At 32.1% G+C, this 23,650-nt stretch overlaps 1 long non-coding RNA gene across 1 annotated transcript; it reads right to left on the reverse strand.

Annotated features, from left to right (window-relative positions):
- Positions 1-1,261: 1,261 nt before the first annotated feature.
- LOC133314175 (uncharacterized) lies at positions 1,262-2,682 on the reverse strand. The gene is made up of 4 exons (XR_009751904.1): positions 2,471-2,682; positions 2,283-2,361; positions 1,830-1,907; positions 1,262-1,694 (listed from the first exon to the last, which is right to left on the reverse strand). It is a non-coding gene; the product is annotated as an uncharacterized LOC133314175 (long non-coding RNA).
- Positions 2,683-23,650: the final 20,968 nt, after the last annotated feature.

Raw genomic sequence — 23,650 nt, forward strand, 5'->3', positions numbered from 1 at the left:
GATGTTATATGAAATAATTTATATCATTTAATATACCAAAAAATGGGTACAATCCATTTGTTTCTTTTATTTTCCTTAGCAGGTATAATCTACATTTTTATAGGTTTGTGAGATAACTTGTCTTCTAAAATATAAGAAATAATGCCAAAAAAAAATTTATACGCAAAAGCAGACAAAATCAGCTCAAAGTTAAAATAATAAAACAAAATATACTATAAAAAATTATAAGTCGTTGGTTGAAATATGCGAGCCCGTTTAACATGCTCCGAGAGCTTCTATGCCCATTCTAAAAATAGAAAAGAAAATGAATTGAAATGAAATTTAGAAAGAAAAAAAATATAAATAAAAGAAATTTTTTCTTTTTTAGTAAAGGAACATGAGATAATGTTGTGGTCCATGAGCACATTAGAAAAATCCGAAATATGCACCATTCTGTCTGTACTTGATTGGGTCGGGCTAAACTAGTCTAAAACCTAGCTCAAAGTAGAACGCATTTTGAGTCTCCTCAGTCCTCACTCCACTCTCTTTTCTATTGTGAACTACGCTTATGCTCGCGATGCCTTGATTTTATTCAATTGAAAAATTGAGCATTCAAAGAGTGGAACTGTATGCTTTGCAACTTCAAAACAGTCAATTTCCTGTACTTATATAAACACATTATTGTAAATGTCGAAACCACGAAAATTTCTTAAGTACAGCGGAGGTACCATTTGGGTATATTTTTTTTTAAAGTGAAAAATTTTCTTCGCATTAAATTCAACTTTTAATTTATATTTTTATTTAAGTCTCAAAACTTTTTCATTTTTAGGCAGAACGTACTTATATCACCCAAAATTTGTTCCAAAACCACAATAACATTCTTTGTAAAATGTACTTGACATCAGTTTTGATGCCTTCTCATTTTAAGAGAGCTCCGACCTGGGTACTTAATGAAGCATATCAGAATGGCTATGAGGACATCCCAATAAAATGATGAACCACGGCATTAACTTACAATAACCACCCAGACATTATCAAGATCTTCATTCTTCAGATAATTGTAGTACTGACCACAATCATATACAACAACACAACACAATTCTACCTTTAGAAACTCAAATCTGGAGGGTAATGTGCTTTAGTTTCACCTCCTTTAACTTACCTTTTAGTTTCACCTCCTTCAAATGTCAAAACCATACTAGAAAAACTCACTAACCAAAACCAATATCCTCACATTTAGGGGTAATGTGCTTTAGTTTCACCTCCTTTACCTTTTAGGCTATTCCTTTCCTTTATTTTCTAATATAGTTTTTTTTTTTTTTATAAACTTCTAATATAGATTTTACTATCTACTCTTTTTTCTTTTCCCTGTTTCTTTGGGGGAGCCCAAAACTCTTTGGGAAGGATATTTTTATCAATGGGCAAGCGATAAAACACAATAAGTAAACCGACACTTCGTATATAGGTCTTTTACACTTATATGATTCTCAATTAATCTAATTCTAACCTATCTGAAACTTAAGTCACCACTACTCACCTACACTAGATTATTTCCAACATCAACAGTCTACAACCTAATTGCAAGTTGCAACTGTATCCATATAATTATGTGCATATAGCAGACATCCCCAAGTTATCATCATCTCTCCATGGATGTCCTATACTCCAAGCCACCGCTCAATAAAGCGAGTCCCTCTCCAAACTCCACTGATGTCCTGCATTCAAAGAGAGGAACGAATTCAATCAACATGATATTTTTCAAAATGCATCACTATCTGTAAAGAAAGTGAAACACAACACAGTCAAGACTCGAGGAATGTACATCTAGAAACGCTTTAGCATTGACTCACCCTATACACCTCTGATACATGCATGTTTTAACAGCGTTAATTATCATTACGAAACTGCATATCCATCCCCTATAGTCCCTGTTCACGGTCAAACAACACATGCATGAATCGGAGCGGAACTTGCGCGAAAAAAAAAGCAGTATAAATTGGAAAGACAGCCTGAAACAGACAAAAGTTTCCAGGCCTAGATGGCAGCTCGACTGCTTGGTTAACCATTGTTTCATCAGTTAAAATCAGCACTACATAATTAGATTGTTACTCAGTTTCAAACAATATCAGGCACATATAATGTAATTTATAGATAAAACACAAAGGAATATATACATATTTGGACCTAAAATATGTCAAACAGCACATACAAGAGTGTCAACCACAAGAGTTGAAAGTCCAAATTCTAATGCCAAAATTTGTAGAATAGACTGCAGACTAAAGTCAAAGCAGGATAAATCAGACCTTTAGACACTCGCCATCGATTTTCATTGTTCAACTCTTCGACAACATGAAAAAACCAAAAGTTCTTCCCCCTCTCGATCTATCCAAGGGATTTGAAAACAATTTACAATCAACGAATGTAAGATATGTGTACAAAATAATATATCCACACAGAAAAGGAAAATAGAAGCAAACTGAGTGTAACTCACTAAAAGTGCTGCGAAACTTGTCCCCTGATTCCTCTGCATATTCCTGCCGATTTCGCCAAAACACTGGATCCACAAGGTAAAATATCCATCTCTATAATTTGAGAGTTTGATTGATCAAAGTAGTTCCCATAAGGTCACACTGATCCACTCCAATTGTAGGATTACGCAGATGATCTATTGGTTCTGGATAAGGGACAATGATAGCATCAACCTTCTCATAAGTCATACATGTATGACCTTATCTACAATTAATTTATGAGTAAATATAATATAAAATTATTATTATGACTTTTATCTAATAATTTAAACTTTTGGATTGAATTAGTTTTTTTATATGGTATCAAAGTCTCCATATCTAAGTGGTTACACCACCTCTAATCTATTAATAAATAATTAAATATTATGGAGATAGAACTTGTGTCTTATCCACCTTTCAAATCTAATGAGTTCTTAAATGAGAAAGCGAGTTCTTAAAATATAATATAAAACTATTAATATAATTTTCGGTTAAATAGACTCTTCAGTAGTAACTTCAGTGTTCCCTTGTGTTTGATTTGATAATATTAACAACAGCTGGACGTTTAGATTCATATTATTGGGCTGGAATCGCACTGAAAATAAAAATCAATAGATAACTACCGCAATTCTACATATAACAATCTATGTTATCATAAAAGAAAAAAAAAATATATATATATATATGGAAAAGTGTTTATCATTTTAAATGACATAAAGGTATGTCATTTTAAGAGAGAGATGGACACAAAATAATTTAATTTTTTTAAATTTAAATTAAAAAAACCACTCACTTTCTCATTCATGATTTCCATTTCTTGTGTTTATCTCTCTCCTAAAATGACATAACTTATGTCATTTAAAATGACAAACACCAAACCCTATATATATATATATATATATATATATATATATATATATATATATATATATGGTAAAATCATTTCTGCAGCCGCTTTACGTACAACAATGATAGGTGTATGGTTATGATTCCCCACATTTAAGGATTTCATCCTTTGTATGATTATGATTCCCCGCATTTAATGTTTTCAAGTATGTATATGACAAGTATTTGATTGCTGCATGTACAACAGCTGCAGAAATGTAAACCCCTATATATATAATAAGGGTTATACTTACAAACATTATTTTTTTTACAAACTACATTATGAACTAGGGATAATACGGTGTATGCTGGATTGTACTACTCTAGTACATAGTGTAATTTATAAGAATTCGTAATATAAATTTTCCATATATAAGAATTCGTAATATAACTTTTTCACATATATATATATATATATATATATATATATATATATGAGGTAGGATATTCTTATTAACAAATGTTCCTGCCACCAATCTACTACCATTTTTCAGCCGTTGGATCTCACTTTTTAGCTGACAATCTCTGAAAAGTTTTCAAAGAGAGAAAAAAAATAGTTTTTAATATACTTCGGGGAATACATAATTGTATTCGAGTGGTAGTAGATTGATAGTAAAAATGTTTGGTAGTAAGAATATCCTATATATATATATATATAGGTTTTATTAATCTTATATTAAAAAAGATAAGTTATCTCATGTCATAGAGACAAATTTGTGGGCTCCACCACCTGAAAAAATAAAAAATGAAAAAAATGGCACAGTTAGGATGTATAGGAGGAAAAACTTATCTCGTGTGGCATGTGAATAACTTTTTTCATATATATATATATATATATATATATATGGTAAAATTATTTCTGCAGCCGCTTTACGTACAGTAACGATAGGTGTATGATTATGATTCCCCACTTTTAATGCTTTCATCTTTTGTATGGTTATGATCAAGCAAGCACGGACAAGCAAATTTTGAAAAATTTGTGTGTCGGACACGTGTCCGTGTTACGTACAGTAACGACAGGTGTATGATTATGATTCCCCACTTTTAATGCTTTCATATTTTGTATGGTTATGATCAAGCAAGCATGGACACGCACAGACACGTTCCGACACGCGGTCAACATTTGGGGACACGCGGTCAACTCTCCAACACGTTCCGACACGCAATCAACTTTTTCCGACACGCAGTCAACGCTCCGACACGCTCAGACACTTTTTTTTAATCTTAATTTTATTTTATTAACTAAATATAAAAAAAATTATAAAATAATTTTTTTCTATGATGAAATTTGACATAAAAAATTAACAAAGTACGAAAAATTATTTATATTTATATTTATGTTATGAAATTTAAATATTTGATTGGTTATATGACTTATTATGGACTCTTATATGTATTAAATATAAGTTATATTATATATATTAAAATTTTTATTTAATATCAAAATGTGTCTCAGCGTGTCGAAATATGACATTTTTTAGAATTAACGTATCAGCGTATCGTGTCTTGTGTCCCGTGTCGGTGTCCGTGCATAATAAGTTATTACTCCTCGCATTTAATACTTTCACGTATATATATGGCAAATATTTGATTGCTACATGCACAGCAGATGCAGAAATATAAACCCCTATATATATATAGGGTTTCGATTTTCTCGTGCGGTAGGAGAAAATTTTCTCATGCTGTAGACACATCTTATGTGGGGCCCACATTTATTAAAAAAATAAAAAAGTGAAAGAAAATATTGCATGAAAATCGAAGAGTCACTAGTAGGAGAAAACAACTCTCCTACGACATGAGAAAATATTTTCCCATATATATCGTATTCTCAATTTGTGGTCGAGTTTCTTATTATGTATTGTATCTAGAAGTGGATCACAAACTCCATTAGCCAAGTTCCAACTGCCTCTTCTCCATCTATTCACTCGGTGTCCATTGGAAAGCAAGGGAACAATTTTTCCACTCACATCTTTCGTAATTATAGATTCAAAATTATTTATTCCGTTAACATCTTTAGCTGGAGATGGTACTTCAAGTATTACTTTGGTTCTCCAAAAGAAAATCTCATTTGTTGTCTCTTGCTAACATTACCAAGTGGTTTGTCATTTCCCAAGTGATTTTTCCCATTGCTAAAATTAAAAGTATCACAAACCACAGCCTTATCCTCATTATCCATGAGTGGCTTCTCAGGATAATGCCTAAAAATTAGGTCAGCACATCATTTGAGCCATGGGAATCGAGCCGGGCTTTGATGTTATTAGCATCTATTTCTGTAGGGCTCATAGCATATTTTACTAAAAAAAGAGACACCTAATAGAATTTTCAAATTCAGGGAAGATATATCAATTTTATTTTTTTTTACCTTTTTTATTGGTATTATTATTATTTTTTGTTCTTATTCTACTGGTACCGGTGTCCCTGGATGTTTCTCCAAGATAGCATGAGCTGAATTGGTTAATAAATTTGAATAAACTCCAGGAGGCACAAGCGAAACTGTGAGAATTCAAAATAATTTTTTTTTTTCATGACATTGCATTGAATATTATTTAGAGAGTATAACTGCTCGTTTGTGTGATTTTCTTTTTGAGAATTTTTAGATAATGCTTTTGTTATGTATATTTTCCTAAACATGTAATATTTTGTATGTGTGAATTCATTTGGGCCAAAACTGTATTCTTTTTGTTTTTTGACTGATACTATCATTTGGAAAATTACTCTCATTGAATATATGTTTGTCGGCCAAATGGCTTTAGTATATTATTTGTCCCTGTGGCCCAATTGTTTTTTCACATATTGGTTTTTTAGCTAAAGTGCAACACTGCAAGTGAAACACAACATTTTTTGCTTTCATGTGATGGTTGTTAGTTAATGACTTGTATACATGCTGACGCCGTGGCACTTGTTTTTTACTGACTTTGCTTTATTCTCAAATGCTCATCTATTTTCTTTCTTCTATGCGTGAGTTTTCTGTGAAAGAAAAATCTAGGGTTTCCTTTGTGAGGCAAATCTGATAGGGAAAAATTGAGAATCTCATCTCGGTTGTGTTGAGAAAAATGTTCCTTAGTCCTTGGTACATCATTTAATCGGTTCAGATTTTTGTGGTTCAATCAACAACGAAGGAGACTTGAATCTTGGTGACATCTTTCTTCGGTAAACAAGAGTTCGTGAAGGAGCTGAGCTAGGAGCACTGGACGGAGGTGCTGGCTTGTGAAGACGGTGAAGTCTTTCCTGTTTCTTTTTTCTGTTGTTGATTAATATTTGAATTTCTTGATGTATCTGGTCTGTTGTTGAAGATCAATGTTGTATCTTTGTATTTCTATTTTTTTTTCCTCTATGTTATTAGCTTGCATTTGTTGTAGTTGTAATTTGTTATTAACTGCAACTGCTGAACATATTTGTATCTGTTTGCTATCTGAATAATAGTGCATGCTAGAGGGTGTTTGACCCTCATAGGCTAACTTGGATGTAGGAAATTCTTTCACAAAAAATTTCTGACCCAAGTATAAATTTTTGGTGTGTTGTTCTTTATGTTTTCCCCTTCTGCAAGTCTGTTTTCTGGGTTGATTTTTTGTAGCTCTATATCAAGAATTGTAACAGCTTTGATGTGGAAATTAGGATTAGATTCTAGTTTGAAACCATATCATGTGAGGTTTGAGCCTAAACAGTTAAACTTTTTTTAGAGAGGCCTCATTGTAGTGGTACTATAGAACTTGATCTGTCTCTCTGTGATGCATGCATGAATTGAAATGATAAAGGCATTTTTGTTTTTGTTAACCACTTGGCCAATTAGCCACCTTAAAATAATTTTTTTTCCATTGCTAGCCCTTTTGATCCTTAGACTAATTTTGTTCAATTTCCCATAAATTACTTAGTTGATATTCTTATTGACTCACCTTTGACTGAGATCAAAATACTGATCATGGAAAATTCAAGATGAAGTTCTCCATTAAAAGTTAAGTGATAAAAAGGAAAAGTGTATCTCATAGGAAAAAGAAATTTGTCTAAGAAGAGGATGTGCAAAGGAAAAGAAAGAAAATGTGAAAGAAAATTTATGCTCTAAATTATTAGCAAGAAGAAAAAGAAAAATGGTGAAATTTGAATGAATAATCTTGAACTGAAAAGAAGAAAAGTAGTTGAAAATATTGTCTGAGTTATGAACAAACCTTGAAGTAATATCTGTGTTTCAATCTCAGCAATAACTCAACTACGTCCCAAATATTCCTACCCTAAACTAGGCCAAGTTACAATCCTGCAAAGATCTTTTGATCAGTTATGCATCTTATCTATGTTTCTAATCTTTAGGAACTTGAGAATAAGATCAAGTCTATGGTAGTGCTATTAAATTGATGGATTGAGTGATTATACCCAAATACTTGAGTGATGAGTGTTTTGTTTATCTTAGTGAGGGGTATTCAAGTTAGATTCTAATTTCCCTTTTGAAACTGAAAAGTTTTGTTTGAAATTCTCAACATTGAAAATCAATGATGCTTAGCATAGTACTCTCCTGAGCTTCTGCTCTAAATTATTTGTTTAATGCAATGTTATGCTTGAATTTTATATGTCTCTTCTCACAAGGTTATGTTCCTGCTTCATAATGTTTATTTTAATTTATTACTAAGGATAACAATGTCTAAATCTAGGAATTATTTGATGAGTTTCCAATTTATTATGTATTAAGGGTTAATATGAGCATGATTTTAATTTAAAAGTAATTAAAAGTTATGAGAATTTTAATTAAAGTGTTATTTTATTCTCAGTAATATTCTAACAAAAATTCTTAAATTTTGTAGTAATTTTCAGCTCAATACAGAGATAAATTAGAGAACTCAAGTGGATTTACTTTGGATTTCTGAATCATATAATTCACTGAAGATCTTATTGAATCTTCACTTGAATATTTTTAAGGAAAGCTTTCCTTTAAATATAAAAGGGAAGATTTTAATGATTTGACTAAAGATATGATTGGGTATTCTAGTGAAGATTCCATTGAAGATATTATGTAAAATTAAAAGATATGGTTTCATCACTATAAAAGGCAACTCTTGTAAACACAAAGGCGACTAGCACATTCAAAGAGAGAAGGAGGCAAGAGCGAGAGATGTAGATTTTCAGAGAGAGAAGCTTGAAGGAGATTGAGCAACATTGATTCTTCTTCTTCTTCTTCTTCTTCTTCATGACTTCTTCTATTTTGTTTTGTTTTTTTATTGTGTTTCAGCCAGCTATGTCTAGCTAGTTTTATTTTGTAGTTAGAGTCATGGATCTGATGTGAACCCTTTTGATATTTGAATGGTTTTTATAATTCTTTTATTTCAATTAGTTTTATTTTACCTTGAATAAAATTTCTATATCCTTATTAGAATTGATCACTCTTATAGGGCTTTGAGGGTTAGAGCTCACAATAGACATATTGGGATTTTAATTCAAGCTGGGGTAAAATAACAATTTGTGCATGATCTAGACATAGGCTTGTATGAATTGCAGACTTCTTAATTCATTGAACTTAATGCTTATTTCAAGAGGGATTACTAAGATATTAGAATTTTAATTGGGTTAAAGAGTTAAATACACTAAGACATTAAGGTTTAACCAATTAATTTAAAGAAGGTAAATTATCTGAACAATTGAAATAATTGATTATAGGAATTAATTTAGATTAAAAAATGGGATCAAATATGAAGTGTGCCCTAGCTACAGTTCCTTATTATAATTTCTTAATTGTTCTTCAATCATTCTTGAATGTTCTTGATTTCTTTTAAAATTACTTTCAATTCTTTTTATTTTAATTCAAAATTTATTCTAAACCAAATCGAATTGTCCAAATTAAAGGGAATAGTTATAATAGTAGTTGGTGCTTTAATCCTTGTGGGACGATACTCTTTCTCACTACTCTATTACTTGAAACGATCGGTATATTTGCCGTAATCGCAACAAGTACTATTATAACTATTCCTTTTAATTTGGACAATTCGATTTGAATGTTGAGAATAATTTTTGAATTAAAATAAAAATAAGAGAACAAAAAGTAATTGCAATAAAAAACAAGAACATGAAAGAATGCAAATAAAAAGTATGATTGAAGAAACTATGATAAAGAACTGTAGTTATGGCACACTTCACCTTTGATCCCCCTTATTAATCTAAATTAATTCTTATAATCAATTATTTCAATTGTTGAGACAATTCATCTTCTTTAAATTAATTGGTTAAACCCTAATATCCTAGTGTATTTAATTTAACCCAATTAGAATTCTAATATATTAGTATTTCCTCTTGAATTAAGCATTAAGTTCAATGAATTAAGAAGTCTGCAATTCATACAAGCCTATGTCTAGATCATGCACAAATTGTTATTTTACCCCGGTCTGAATTAAAACCCCAATATGTCTATTGTGAGCTATAACCCTCAAAGCCCTATAAGAGTGATCAATTCTAATAAGGATATAGAAATTTCATTCAAGGTAAAATAAAACTAATTGAAATAAAAGAATTATAAAAACAATTCAAATATCAAAAGGGTTCACATCAGATCAATGACCCTAACTACAAAATAAAACTAGCCAGACATAGCTGGCTTAAACACAATAAAGAAATAAAAGAAAATAGAAGAAGTCATGAAGAAGAAGAAGAATCAATGTTGCTCAATCTCCTTCAAGCTTCTCTCTTTGATAATCTCCATCTCTTGCTCTTGCCTCCTTCTCTCTCTGAATGTGCTAGCCTCCTTTGTGTTTACAATAGTTTCCTTTTTATAGTGATGAAACCATATCTTTTAGTTTCTCATAATATCTTCAATGGAATCTTCACTAGAATTCTCAATTATAACTTTAGTCAAATCCTTAAAATCTTCCCTTTTATATTTAAAGGAAATTTTTTCTTAAAAATATTCAAGTGAAGATTCAATAAGATCTTCAATGAATTGTATGATTCAGAAATCCAAAGCAAAACCACTTGAGCTCTCCAATTTATCTATGTATTGAGCTGAAAATTACTGCAAAATATAAAAAAAATTGTTAGAGTATTACTAAGAATAAAATAACACTTTAATTATAATATTCATAATTTTTAATTACTTTTAAATCAATATCATACACATAGTAACCCTTAATACATAATAAATTGAAGACTCATCAATTTCCTCAGTGCAATTTAAATGATCACCATGTGTAAGAATCAGCTGCTTCAAAATTTTCTTAGTAGAGATTTTCTTTTGGTTAGACTCCATATCAGATTTAAGCATTTCAGTAATAGCAATATCATCAGAGGCAATATTCAAAATCCTTTAGTTTTTTCATTTTTTCAGTCAGAGCATCAGCATGCATCAGTTTCCTCTGCTTTTAGAGCTTATCCCTTTGAACATTGAGTTCCTCAATTCTATTATTTAGCTCAGCCAATTCCTTATTCTCTGTTCACTATCCAAGCTTATCTGTTTTCCCTGAGCTTGAAGTCTTCTCATCTCAAAGTCTTCTCAGCTTGTCATGCTCATTCTTAATGAAAGTCCAAATTGCCTTCCTTTCCTGTGCTATTATTCTGCTTCTTTCCACAACTCTTTTTTTTTTTTTTTATCTAGATGCTCCTACTGAGGTTCAAACTTTGATTTCTCAGCTTTCAACTTATCTGCCTCCGCCATAATATCCAACTTCTGAGATCTTACAAGGTCAGTTTATTCCTCTTGTGTCTCCTTTGCATGGTCAACTTGCCTTAGATTATTTTTCAATGATACCAAATACTTCTGCAGATCTAGCTTTGTTTTGTCAATCTCTTCTTTCTCCTTTTGCAAAAAGGCTTTATTTAACTCAATTCATTTCCAGCAGCTCTCAAAATTCGATCTTTTTATCCAAGAGCACCCAACTTATCCACCAAACCATTCTCCTCTGCACGCAGTGCCCTTCACAGAATTTCCAACTATCCTCCCTTTCCACAAGTAAGTCCTGTCATTGTTTAAGATCAACCTACTTCAATTCCCAAGCCCGTCTCTTCATCTCATTTTCAATTTCAACCAAACTGAGATGAATCTGTAGCTCAGCTTCAAAATAAGACTTTCTTACTCTAAATGCAGCTTCCTGACCAGTGGTAACTTTGTGAATTTCATCCTTCATTTTCCATCAAACAAAATTAAAAGAATAATAATATAGAGAAAAAGTTCACAAATGAAATGATCAATAGACAACAGGGTGAGAGAGAGAGAGAGCATTCAGATTCTCTACTAGCAAGTTTCACATGAAAACCAAGCAACTCTTGCTCTTTCTTGTTCAGCTTAGTTCCTGTTTTAATGAGTGCATGTATTCACAAAACATAAATCCACATGAGGAAGACAAAAATAGAAAAATACTTAATACTAGTTCCATCTTGACCAAACTGAGACTTTTCAAATGTGGACCTCCTCTTTGTAACATCCCCGTCTCGAGCCGGTTCAATTAACATACACATGATATAAACAGAAAAAGCGAAAGACTTAACTTACGAAAATACGAGCTAACTTTTTCTTTTTAATTCTCATTCGACGTAAACGAAAATCGGACAGAGTTTCCTCTATAAATCGGACAACTGGGGATTTTCCAATCCCCCTCAGAAGCATTTCCTGATAAATAGTTTATACAACACATCAATCCAGAAGTACCAGTCATGCAAATATAATCAGATACCCATCCATGGGCGCATGCATAACTTGGCTCAGTGCCGCTAATCTAACAGTATGCAATCCAATACATAAACATAACTGAATACTACATCATCATATAACGTACCTGAATACTCAAATGTACATGCCTCAAACTGACAGACATGTACAAAACATATACATGCCACATACAAAATATAGGATCTAACATCATGATCCACAAAATACGGAAATACTAAATGAAGGTACTATACTCCAAAATAAAAGTAGTCTACAGCTACTCAAAATTCAATTTGTCCCAATCCTTAGCCACGTGTCGCGTCCCTGACTAGAGAAGTCTCACCGGGGATCTGGGCACCTGAAAATATGGCCCCAACGAGGGGTGAGATTACAAATCTCAATAAGCTCCAGGTTTATAGAGAATTCTCCATACACCTGGCTCACTCCTGCATGAAAGTCAGATACAGAGTATACAAATACAACATATAACAGATATCATAACAGAAAAGAACATATATCCATATCATATCAGAAATGTGCGCCGTCATTCCCAAGGGAGGACCCCAAGCGGAAATCAACGCACGTGTTCCCGAGGGAGGACCCCAAAGCGGAACCAGACATTTCAGAGGCGTACACCATCAGTCCTGAGGGAGGACCCCAAAGCAGACATCTGGGTACTATACAATCAATGGCCAGAGATTGTTACAGAAATCATATTACAGAATCATATCAGAGCAAAACGTATTATAGCATCAAATAACTCTATATGAATGCATCTATACAAAGCATCATAATAGTCATACAGTCCAACCACAGTTCTCTAACCATGGTGGAGCACTCAAGCAGGAAAAGACTCTTTAAACATAGAGCTTACCTCTTGAAGCTTTATCAATCTGCTTACTTGTGGCACAAGTTACTTTTATATCTTTAAGAGATTTCGATCCTTTTCAATCCCTAGGCACACCTACAGAAGAATCCACAACAAAATCAATAAAATGATACTATGCCATGATTCTTACCTAAGGCATACATTTTATCGTTTATTTTTGTTTCTTTATATTTTGCCATCCTATGCCAATTTACAAGTCATATACTAATTCTTTTCAAACTTACATATAGAACCCCAAAGCTAGTTAACATAAAACCACCAATTCTTAGTGGGAATTTCTCACTTTACACATACTTATCATGTCCTCAACACATCGTACAAATCATAATTCCAAGTCCAATACAATTCCAACCCATTTACTTCTTTAAGGGTTGAAAATGACACATGTAGGTGTGTTCATGACTTTTCTCAAGCTATCTTTTGTTAGTGACCATTCCCTTCGTCACTATATCGGATACCCATCATCATTTCTTATTTAAATATCACTAGATACCTCATTTATACCTATTTCATGATGAGGGCAGATTTGCACTCATAAGTGTTTATCATCTTTTCATGCTTTTATTTCCTTTATTTCTCCCTATGCATAACTCCAATTAAGTAAATAATCATTAACCAACCTCAAGACACATAAACACACATTCAAACATATTAAAGCATGATGTTCCTTGTTCTTTTTCCTTTGGCCCAAATACTTATATATATAGGAATCATGTCTTTTTTTCTCTTTAACTTTCACCACTTTTTCCACTCCTAATTCACACCACTTATCAATGATTACATACAAGGTATTATTTTCACTTGGGCATTTCATCAAACACTTGGTCTACTCATTTTATTTTACATAGGCTGAATTATGTATTAGAGTGAGCCATCCATTTTTCTTAATTTTTAACATTCATTTTCAATAATTTTTCAACTACTACCAACAACAAGGCTCAATGAACAACTTCTACAACAAAAATACTTATTCAAATATCCTTTACAAATCTCCATGAAACTATGAAACTTCAAGAAAAAAAGAAACTAAATAATATCTTGAAATTTAATCAACCAAATTCAAGTTTCACACCTTGAATGAGCTTTCCAAGACATAGAGACCATTTCCCATCATTCAAACCTTGAAAACCTCCACTTTTGTCGCTGTGAACAGTAACAGGGCGCATGGAGGGGAGGAGAAATCAGCCACAAGGCAGCCCCATTTGATGGTCTAAAACTAAGGTTAGGTTGCTCACTTCCTAAGCTTTCTTTTTTGTGTAGAGAGATTAACCTAAAAGTGGCTAACAATGGAGCTCCATGCTTGCCCTTTCCTCCCTTGAAGCGTCGGCCAAGTACAGAGAAGAAGAGAAGAAAGTCACGTGGAAGAGAGAGAGGAAAAGAGGTAACCATATATCTTAAGTGAGAATGTGTTTTAAATTTGTTCTATTGGGCTTTTTAACTTACAAATACTATTGATTTGTATTTTAACTCACTTTGACCCAACTAATGTAATTTAATAATATTAACTTGGATCCTAAATGACTTTTTGGCATAAATTGAATTTTCTCATTTTGGAGCTTTACCGGTAATTTAACAGTAGTATAATTTATCGGTAAAAATCACTATTCACACATTTTCTCAAAATTTGCTAGATTATACAAAATTTCATTCTGAATTCATATTTGACGTCAGAATTGTCAAATTATGTCCCTAAAATCATTTTACTAATTTAAGCTCTACCGGTTAATTCACAAGACTGCAATTTCTCCGGCAGAACGCATTGTTCATAACCTAGTCATGATTACAGTCAAAATACTCGAAATCACTCACTGAATCTAATTATGGCATTTAAATCCTTAAATTAACACTACGAGAAAATGCATTTTTTCGACAGAAAAATTCCGTCGAAAATGATAAAAATTCCGTCGAAAATGACATTTTCGACGGAAAAGAAGCCGTCGAATAATGCGTTCTGTGGAAAAATTGCATCGAAAATGATTGAAAATGATTGAAATTTTTAACATTCACATTTTCGACTAGAAAATGATTGAAATTCCATCGAAAAATATTGTATCAATTTTTGACGAAAAATAATTTCTGTGGAAAATTTTCCACGAAAAATGAATGTAATTCCGTCGAAAAATCTTTTAATATTTTTCGACGGAAAATAAATTCTGTCGAAATTTTTCGACGGAAAATGAAAGAAATTTCGTCGAAAAATCTTTTAATAATTTTCGACGGAAAATAAATTCTGTCGAAATTTTTCGACGGAAATTGAATGAAATTCCGTCGAAAAATGTTTTAATGATTTTCGACGGAAAATAAATTCTGTCGAAAATTTTCGACGGAAAATGAATGAAATTCCGTCGAAAAATCTCTTAATAATTTTCGACGAAAACAAATTCCGTCGAAAATTTTCAACAAAAAATTCTTAAAATTCCGTTGAATATTTTTTTCTCTACAAAATTAATATCAATTTATGTTTCACACCTGATAAACAAAAATAATTAAAGTAACATATCACAATTATATAATTTTAATATAATTATGTGTACAAAAATCCCTGTCATATACTAATCAAAACAGACGTATATATATATAAATGTCCAAGACATATACTAATCAATAAGGACATACATATACAAAAGTCCCTATCATATACTAATCAAAAGAGTATCTAAAAATGTCCAAGACATATGCTAATCAAAAGGGACATACATATACAAAAGTCCCCTGTCATATACAAATCAAAAGAGTCCTATATATATAAATGCCCAAGACATATACTAATCAATAGGGACATACATATACAAAAGTCCCTATCATATACTAATCAAAAGAGTACTATATCTAAAAATGTCCAAGACATATGCTAATCAAAAGGGACATACATATACAAAAGTCCCATGTCATATACAAATCAAAAGAGTCCTATATGTATAAATGTCCAAGACATATACTAATCAAACAGGGACATACATATACAAAAGTCCCTGTCATATACTAATCAAAATAGTCTATGGACAATAGTCCCGGTCATATACATCCAACAAAGATACAAAAGTCATGCTGGTGGATGACCTGCATGATCGTGGTCATCACCTAGGTCCTGAGACGGGGGCTGAGTCTCATCGTCATCCTCAGTATCTAATAATTCCACAGGAACCCTTCGCAAAAGCGTCTCCATGGTGTCCATTCGCCTCTGCATCATAAGCATTACACTATCCTGTTTGTCAACCTTTTTCTGCTGCTGTGTAGCCTTCTCCTCTTGCTGTGCAACTGTACCCTGCAATTGTAGAATCAATGTGTGCATCCTGTCATTCTCCTGCTGCGACACTCCAAATGGTAGCCTATTGGAGAGTCGAGATTGCTTATATACTCCTCCTCGTGTACCTAAACCGTATACTTGTCCTTTACTGTTAACCCCACCAGCTGCCTGCAAGATTAAATCATTATCTGAGGCAACATTGCTAGCATCCACTCCTGGAGTGACTTGACTGTCTCTCTCTTCCCTAAGTCTTGTAAAGTCATCCTAAAAATTACATAGAAAGTATTGATGTGTTAAAGTCGTGTACACTAAAACTAATCAGCTTTCTAAAGTAAACATTTGGTGTAAAAATAAATATTACTCACAGCTTTTGCCTTTGCCTTGTCATTGCACCACCTGTCACGATCATCTTTAGATGTGTGTGTATGCTTGAATACAGCCCAATCCACGGCGGACAGATCCATGACCCCATCTGCCAACTGTGTGATATCAATTCATAAAACAATAAGAACATAATACAGTGAGTATAAAAAAAGGCTTACCATTTATTTAATCTACATGCATATGCAATTATTAGTATTCTTACCAACCGCCTTGCATGCTCAGTAAATGGAAGTGAACCTCCAGAATGTGAAGGTCCATCAAATTTGGACCTGTTCCTCTTATTTGCTTCAGACATTTTCTTCCATTTTTCATTAGACCAGTGAACCTTCAAACCATCAAGAACATCTTGTCTCATCCAAGACATATTGCCCTTTCCTTTTCTTATCAAATTCAAGTGATTTTTTATTATGTCAGTGGCTTTGATCTTGTATGCTTTATCAAAAAGATATTGGTCATCCGACAAGCATTTATATTTTTCCTACAAGGATGAAACACGACAAGAAAGACAAGTTAGTAAAAATATCAACATTAACTTGAAAACCTTGAATCATACATAAATATTAATATGGTAATATGGTCAGATTTAAAGGGAAACCATTACCATCAATGTGTTCAACCAGTTCTCTTTGACATTGGTTGGAACTGCCTTATATGTAGGGTATGGACCGTCATAGTTGCGCTTGATTATTGTCCACATTTTGTGCACTACATCACATGGTTCAAAGCTGAAATACATTGTAATGTGATTATATTGACCAATGCATCTAAATTATTATCAACATTTACATGAAAATGTATTGAAAAATTAACATAACAACCATTAACAATTTTTGTATACTTACTTGCTGCCATCGATGGTCAGTCGTACCCATATACGATTGTCCACAGGATCTTTCTCCCCCCACCATGGAACAAGATCCTGGATGACAGGCGGCGGTGGACCATAATATGGAGCCGCCGGTGGGGACAAAGCGTGGTCCTTTTTAACAAAAACAAGAAAAAAAATAGCATAAATATGACAATAATCATGTTTGAACACAAATTTATTGGAATTCAAAATGTAGAATATATTTACCAAAAAAATATGTAGAATATATGCATATAATTTAAGATAACCTCATTTTCCTCTTCAGTTGAAGGTACAAACGATTCCGGTGTCTATTCGACTGCCGATGGTGGTGATTGTACAACTGGTGATGTTGTTTGCAGACGTGAAGACAATGATGTGTGGTCCTGCCCTCGACCTCTAATGGCCCCTCGTCCATATGTACGTAGAGAGGAACTATCCTTACCTCTACCCCTACCATGTGTAGGGTCAAATGCCTTCATCTGCATAAGAAACATACTTGATTAATATTTCAGTTTACCATTACAATCTCCATAACAATTGATCATCCGTGAACATGTATAAATATTCTGCATCAATGAACTTGAATGGCATCCAATGTTACAAAATATGTCATCAAAATTAACAATACATCCAAAGATAAGTATACGATATGTCAAATATTACAACAATGACAACTACAACTGACATATTACAAGAAATATGAACACAAACAAATAATCATGATCCTACACATCAAATGATTGTTTATAATTGGCATTTCATTCTGAATCTTCATTCAAAACTATGTCTTCTTCTTCAGTTTCCTCAGTCTCATAATCGTCATGTTCCGATTCAGATGATGACAAGAATTGTGGTTCCTCAATGTCCGTTTCATCACTATCAATGCGATATGCGGGGATTGTCACTAATTCAGCCATAGTGTCAACAAGGATGTCATGGATGTCATGTACAGCAATGTGTACAGGAACCTCCCCAAGGATGTCACGGACCCCCGCCCGCTCACCGGGGAGCAGGATCCCCGCCCGCTCATCGGGGAGCGGGACCCCCGCGGGCGGCCGTTGGCCGCATCATCTAGTGAAGACGTCATCTGAATGCAAAGTATATATCACACACTCATTGTGATTTAAAAAAAGGGAAAATTTTATTTTCACCCATTGTGGTTTTGTGTTTTATCATTTCGACTTCTGTGGTTTTAAACTTATCACTTAGACCCATTGTGCTTAAAAATTTTATCATTTAACCCCTCGTGATATCAATTTATCACTTAGACACCTTGTGGTTAAAAAGTTTGTCTCTTAGACCACTTGTGGTTACAAAAATAAAAATTGTTAAAAAATTGTTTAAAATAAATGCTATCTCTTTTTTATTTTATATCTTCACCTAATGCATTTAGGGTTTAAAAAATAAAAATAAATTTTTAAAAAATTCACCTATTTTTATCAAGAAAATAAATTCAAATCAAATATTATATTATTTTATTTATTTTTTACTCGATATCATTAAAAAATTATATAAAGAAAGTAAATATCTTATTTTGATAATACATATTTAATTTATCTTAAATAATATTTTATAATTTCAAATATATTTAAAAAAATTTAGATAATTTATAAATTAATTACAGAATAAATAACTTGAAATATTTTTTAAATCGTAAATGCATTACATGAGGATTATAAAAAAAAAGAATATTTATTTTAAATATTTATTTTTTAAATCACAAGGTGTCTAAGTGAGATTTTTTATAACCACAAGGCCTTTAAGTGAAAATTTGAAACCATGGGGGGTTAAATGGCAAAATATGCAAGCACAATGAGTGTATTGATAAATTTAAAATCACAAGATGAAAAATGATAAATCACAAAACCACAATGGGTGAAAATGAAGTTTTCCCTAAAAAAAATATCATTTAACCCTAAAGTCTTAGTTACCTTGTGATAACGAAATATATCAGTTTCACCGTTGTTGTCTTAATAATTAAAATTTATATTCCACAATCTTGCAAGTAATTTATTTAGGAATTAATTTATAACTCTATCTTAATTTTTTTACATTATTTAAATATATTTAAAAAATAGAATAAAATTTGTTTAACATAAATTAAATGGGGACGGTTATACTTACTACCAAGTAAGTTTACCACCCTTACAACCAATCTCCTAAGCTATAAATTAGAATTAAATTTAACGGCCCATAATTATTCCTTATAATCCTAATCGTAAGTAACCATAATTATTTCCAGTGCAGTTTCTGACGATTATCAAGATTCAATCAACAGAAAGCACAAGAACTGATTGATAATCACACATTTGCTTTGCGATAAAAATTAAGAGTGTATTTCAAAAGGACCTAGTAATCAACGCATGATCAGGCATTGTTTCTGTTCGTTGTTATTAGCATATTTACAGACATAAAATTTAACAAATGGCACACTGACTTCGTTGTTATAATCATGATAATAATACAAGCACCTCCAGCACGAATATCAAAGAACCCTAGAGTAAAAAAATTAGCACCAATATATATTGTGCTCGTCGTTCCTGAGCTTCTTCCTAATTTTAATTTTTATATGTACGAACAAGATGGACTTGCTAGGCACGAGCTTGAAAGAATTTAGAGAAAGAGAGAGAGGTGTGTGCAGATCCTAAACCTAGAGATAGAGAGGGGATGAGAGAGTAAGATTTAGGATTATAACAGAATGTTATGAACCGTTGGATTTAATTTTAATCGGACGGTTAGGAGATTGGTTGTAAAGGTGGTAAACTTATCTGGTGATAAGTATAACTGCCCCCAAATTAAATATGTATTATCTCCTAAAAATATCACGTAGATCCCCCGTGATTTTAAATTTATCACTTAGACCCACTGTGGTTACACATTTTTTCACTTAAACCACTAATGGTTTAAAAATTAATCAAGTACAAAAGATTTTTAAAAATAATTTTCTCTCTTTTTTCTTTTCTTTTCTTTACCTTACATTCACATGATATATTGCAACTCATACATATTTTCTTACTTGTTCATAACATACTTCTTTCTTTTCTTTCATTCTGTAATACATCCATGATCAATGACCATAATCAAAGATCACATAAGGCAATTAGGATATGACCACAAATGTCATTCCAGATGGATGTGTCAAGGACAAAGTTCAGTTTGTTTTCTAGTATAAATGGGGATATAATCCCACTCTCATAACGTCCAATTTCACATATAAGGCCCAAGAAGGAATTTATTCATTTTTCTTTTTATTCATATAATATTTAGATCCATATAAGTGCTTAGTAGCACAAACAATCACTCCTAAAACATAGTTCCTATGTAAATGGCTAAGAGCCATATAAAGGAAACAATGCCAATTTAATGTCTAGCAGTGTTTTAGTCTTCCAAATTCAAGCTTATCTTCAACAGAATAATAATTCGGTCGAAAAATTCATAAAATTAATTTCTTTTTGATTTATTGTTTTGAAATTGTTTTCGACGGAAATACTTTTCCGTGGAAAATCTTCGACGAAATCAGTTTTTCGTCGAAGATTTCATAAAATTAATTTCTTTTTTGTTTTATTTTTTTAAATTGTTTTCGACGGAATTCCTTTTTCGTGGAAAATCTTCGACGGAAGAGAGATTCTGCCGAAAAATTCATAAAATTAATTTATTTTTGATTTATTGTTTTGAAATTGTTTTCGACTGAAATACTTTTCCGTGGAAAATCTTCAATGGAATCAGGTTTTCGTCGAAGATTTCATAAAATTAATTTCTTTTTTCATTTATTTTTTTGAAATTATTTTCGACGGAATTCCATTTCCGTGGAAAATCTTCGACGAAATTAGTTTTCCGTCGAAGATTTCATAAAATTAATTTATTTTTTGTTTTATTTTTTTGAAATTGTTTTCGACGGAATTCCTTTTCCGTGAAAAATCTTCGACGGAATAGAGATTCCGTCGAAAAATTCATAAAATTAATTTCTTTTTTATTTATTGTTTTGAAATTGTTTTCGACGGAAATGTTTTTCCGTGGAAAATCTTCGACGGAATAGAGATTTCATCGAAAAATTCATAAAATTAATTTCTTTTTGATTTATTGTTTTAAAATTGTTTTCGATGGAAATACTTTTCCGTGGAAAATCTTCGACGGAATCAGTTTTCCGTCGAAGATTTTATAATATTAATTTCTTTTTTAATTTATTTTTTTGAAATTGTTTTCGACGGAATTCCATTTCCGTGGAAAATCTTCGACGGGGTCAGTTTTTCGTCGAAGATTTCATAAAATTAATTTCTTTTTTGTTTTATTATTTTGGTAAAATTGTTTTCGACGGAATTTCTCTTCCGTGGAAAATCTTCGACGGAATAGAGATTCTGTCGAAAAATTCATAAAATTAATCTCTTTTTGATTTATTGTTTTGAAATTGTTTTCGACGAATATACTTTTCCGTGGAAAATCTTCAACGGAATCAGTTTTCCGTCGAAGATTTCATAAAATTAATTTCTTTTTAAATTTATTTTTTTGAAATTGTTTTCGACGAAATTACATTTCCGTGGAAAATCTTCGACGGAATCAGTTTTCCGTCGAAGATTTCATAAAATTAGTTTGTTTTTTCATTTATTTTTTTGAAATTGTTTTCGAAGGAATTTCATTTCCGTGGAAAATCTTCGACGGGATCAGTTTTCCGTCGAAGATTTCATAAAATTAATTTCTTTTTTGTTTTATTATTTTGGTAAAATTATTTTCGACTAAATTCCTTTTCCGTGGAAAATCTTCGACGGAATAGAGATTTTGTCGAAAAATTCATAAACTTAATTTCTTTTTGATTTATTGTTTTGAAATTATTTTTCACGGAAATACTTTTCCGTGGAAAATCTTCGACGGAATCAGTTTTTCGTCGAAGATTCCATAAAATTAATTTCTTTTTTCATTTATTTTTTTGAAATTGTTTTCGACGGAATTTCATTTCCGTGGAAAATCTTCGACGGAATTAGAATTCCGTCGAAAAATTCAGAAAAATTAATTTCTTTTCGATTTATTTTGTTGAAATTATTTTCGACGGAATTATTTTTCCGTGAAAAATCTATAACGGAATCAGATTTCCGTGGAAAATCTTCGACGGAATCAGATTTCCGTCGAATATTTTTTACGGGGAATAATTTTCGTCAAAAATTATCGACGGAATACATTTTCCGTTGAAATTTCCGTCTTTAATTTGGACGGAATATTTTCCGTCAAAAATCTTGACTTTTCTAGTAGTGTAAATCTCTAATTAAGATTTACTATTTAGGGCCATTATACTCTTCTTGTTAGGCATGTTAATTATAATTATACAAACACATACTCTGACTTGAAAGATATGATTTGCCGTCAGAGTTCATCTTCGCGTGCTTCAACATCCGGAAGCTTCCTGTCTACAACACTATTATATCAGTTAACCTCTGCTTGAAAGGATTCCGCAGCACGCACCTTGGCCTCAGCCTCAGCAGATTTTTGCTATGCTTCATCTATCAGTTAGTGTGCTTCAGAAAATTTTCCCTCATTCAGTATGCATCTCATGCAAGGCCTTCTCAAGCTACAGAAATCAATAAAAATACTCATGTTAGAGTAAATAGATGAACATTTAGGAAGCTAAAGCCAACTTATACGAAATAAAAACTGTATTCAACAAGCTTGTACTTGCTATGCATGTTTTTTTGACTCCTACTTCCTTCTTTAAACTTTCTTCCCGTTTCCTTGCATCAATTAATGCACAGATATATTCATGGCTGAATCATGCAGCGTATGCATAAACTCAGATTAGTCAACCAAAGCCTTAACTCGCTTATACTTGGAAGACAATTTCTTTCCCCCGAAGATGAGAAGGCCTAGTAACTGTTTTAGGAATAACCACAAGCAAGTTATCATAGAATTAGGCTATATGGATCCACAGGTTCGAATCAATACTTAAAACAATGAATAAAGTTCTATCCGATCATAACATTACCAGACATTAATCTACTAGCTAATAGGAACAAGGCATGTAATATATCCGTACATTAAGCCCTTAACTAACAAATAGGATCGGGATCACAGCCACGTGAATTATGCACCCTCGGGAAAAGAAGATACTACATTAGAACCAACAAGATACTATATATCATTATTGACCTTCTATATCTTATAGGAGGAAATATCAATAATTAAAAAAAAATGATATCGATCAATCCATCATCTTAGTAAATATTTTAGTTGAAAAAAAATTAAGATGATAGAAAGTAAGGAACCTGAACTTCAAGCTCAGTCTTATTATAAAGCATCATTTTAACCCAAA

Source organism: Gastrolobium bilobum, unplaced genomic scaffold, assembly GCF_033153095.1.
Source record: "Gastrolobium bilobum isolate Gb01-03AN ecotype WA unplaced genomic scaffold, APGP_CSIRO_Gbil_v1 utg14319, whole genome shotgun sequence".
Lineage (NCBI taxonomy): Eukaryota > Viridiplantae > Streptophyta > Magnoliopsida > Fabales > Fabaceae > Gastrolobium > Gastrolobium bilobum.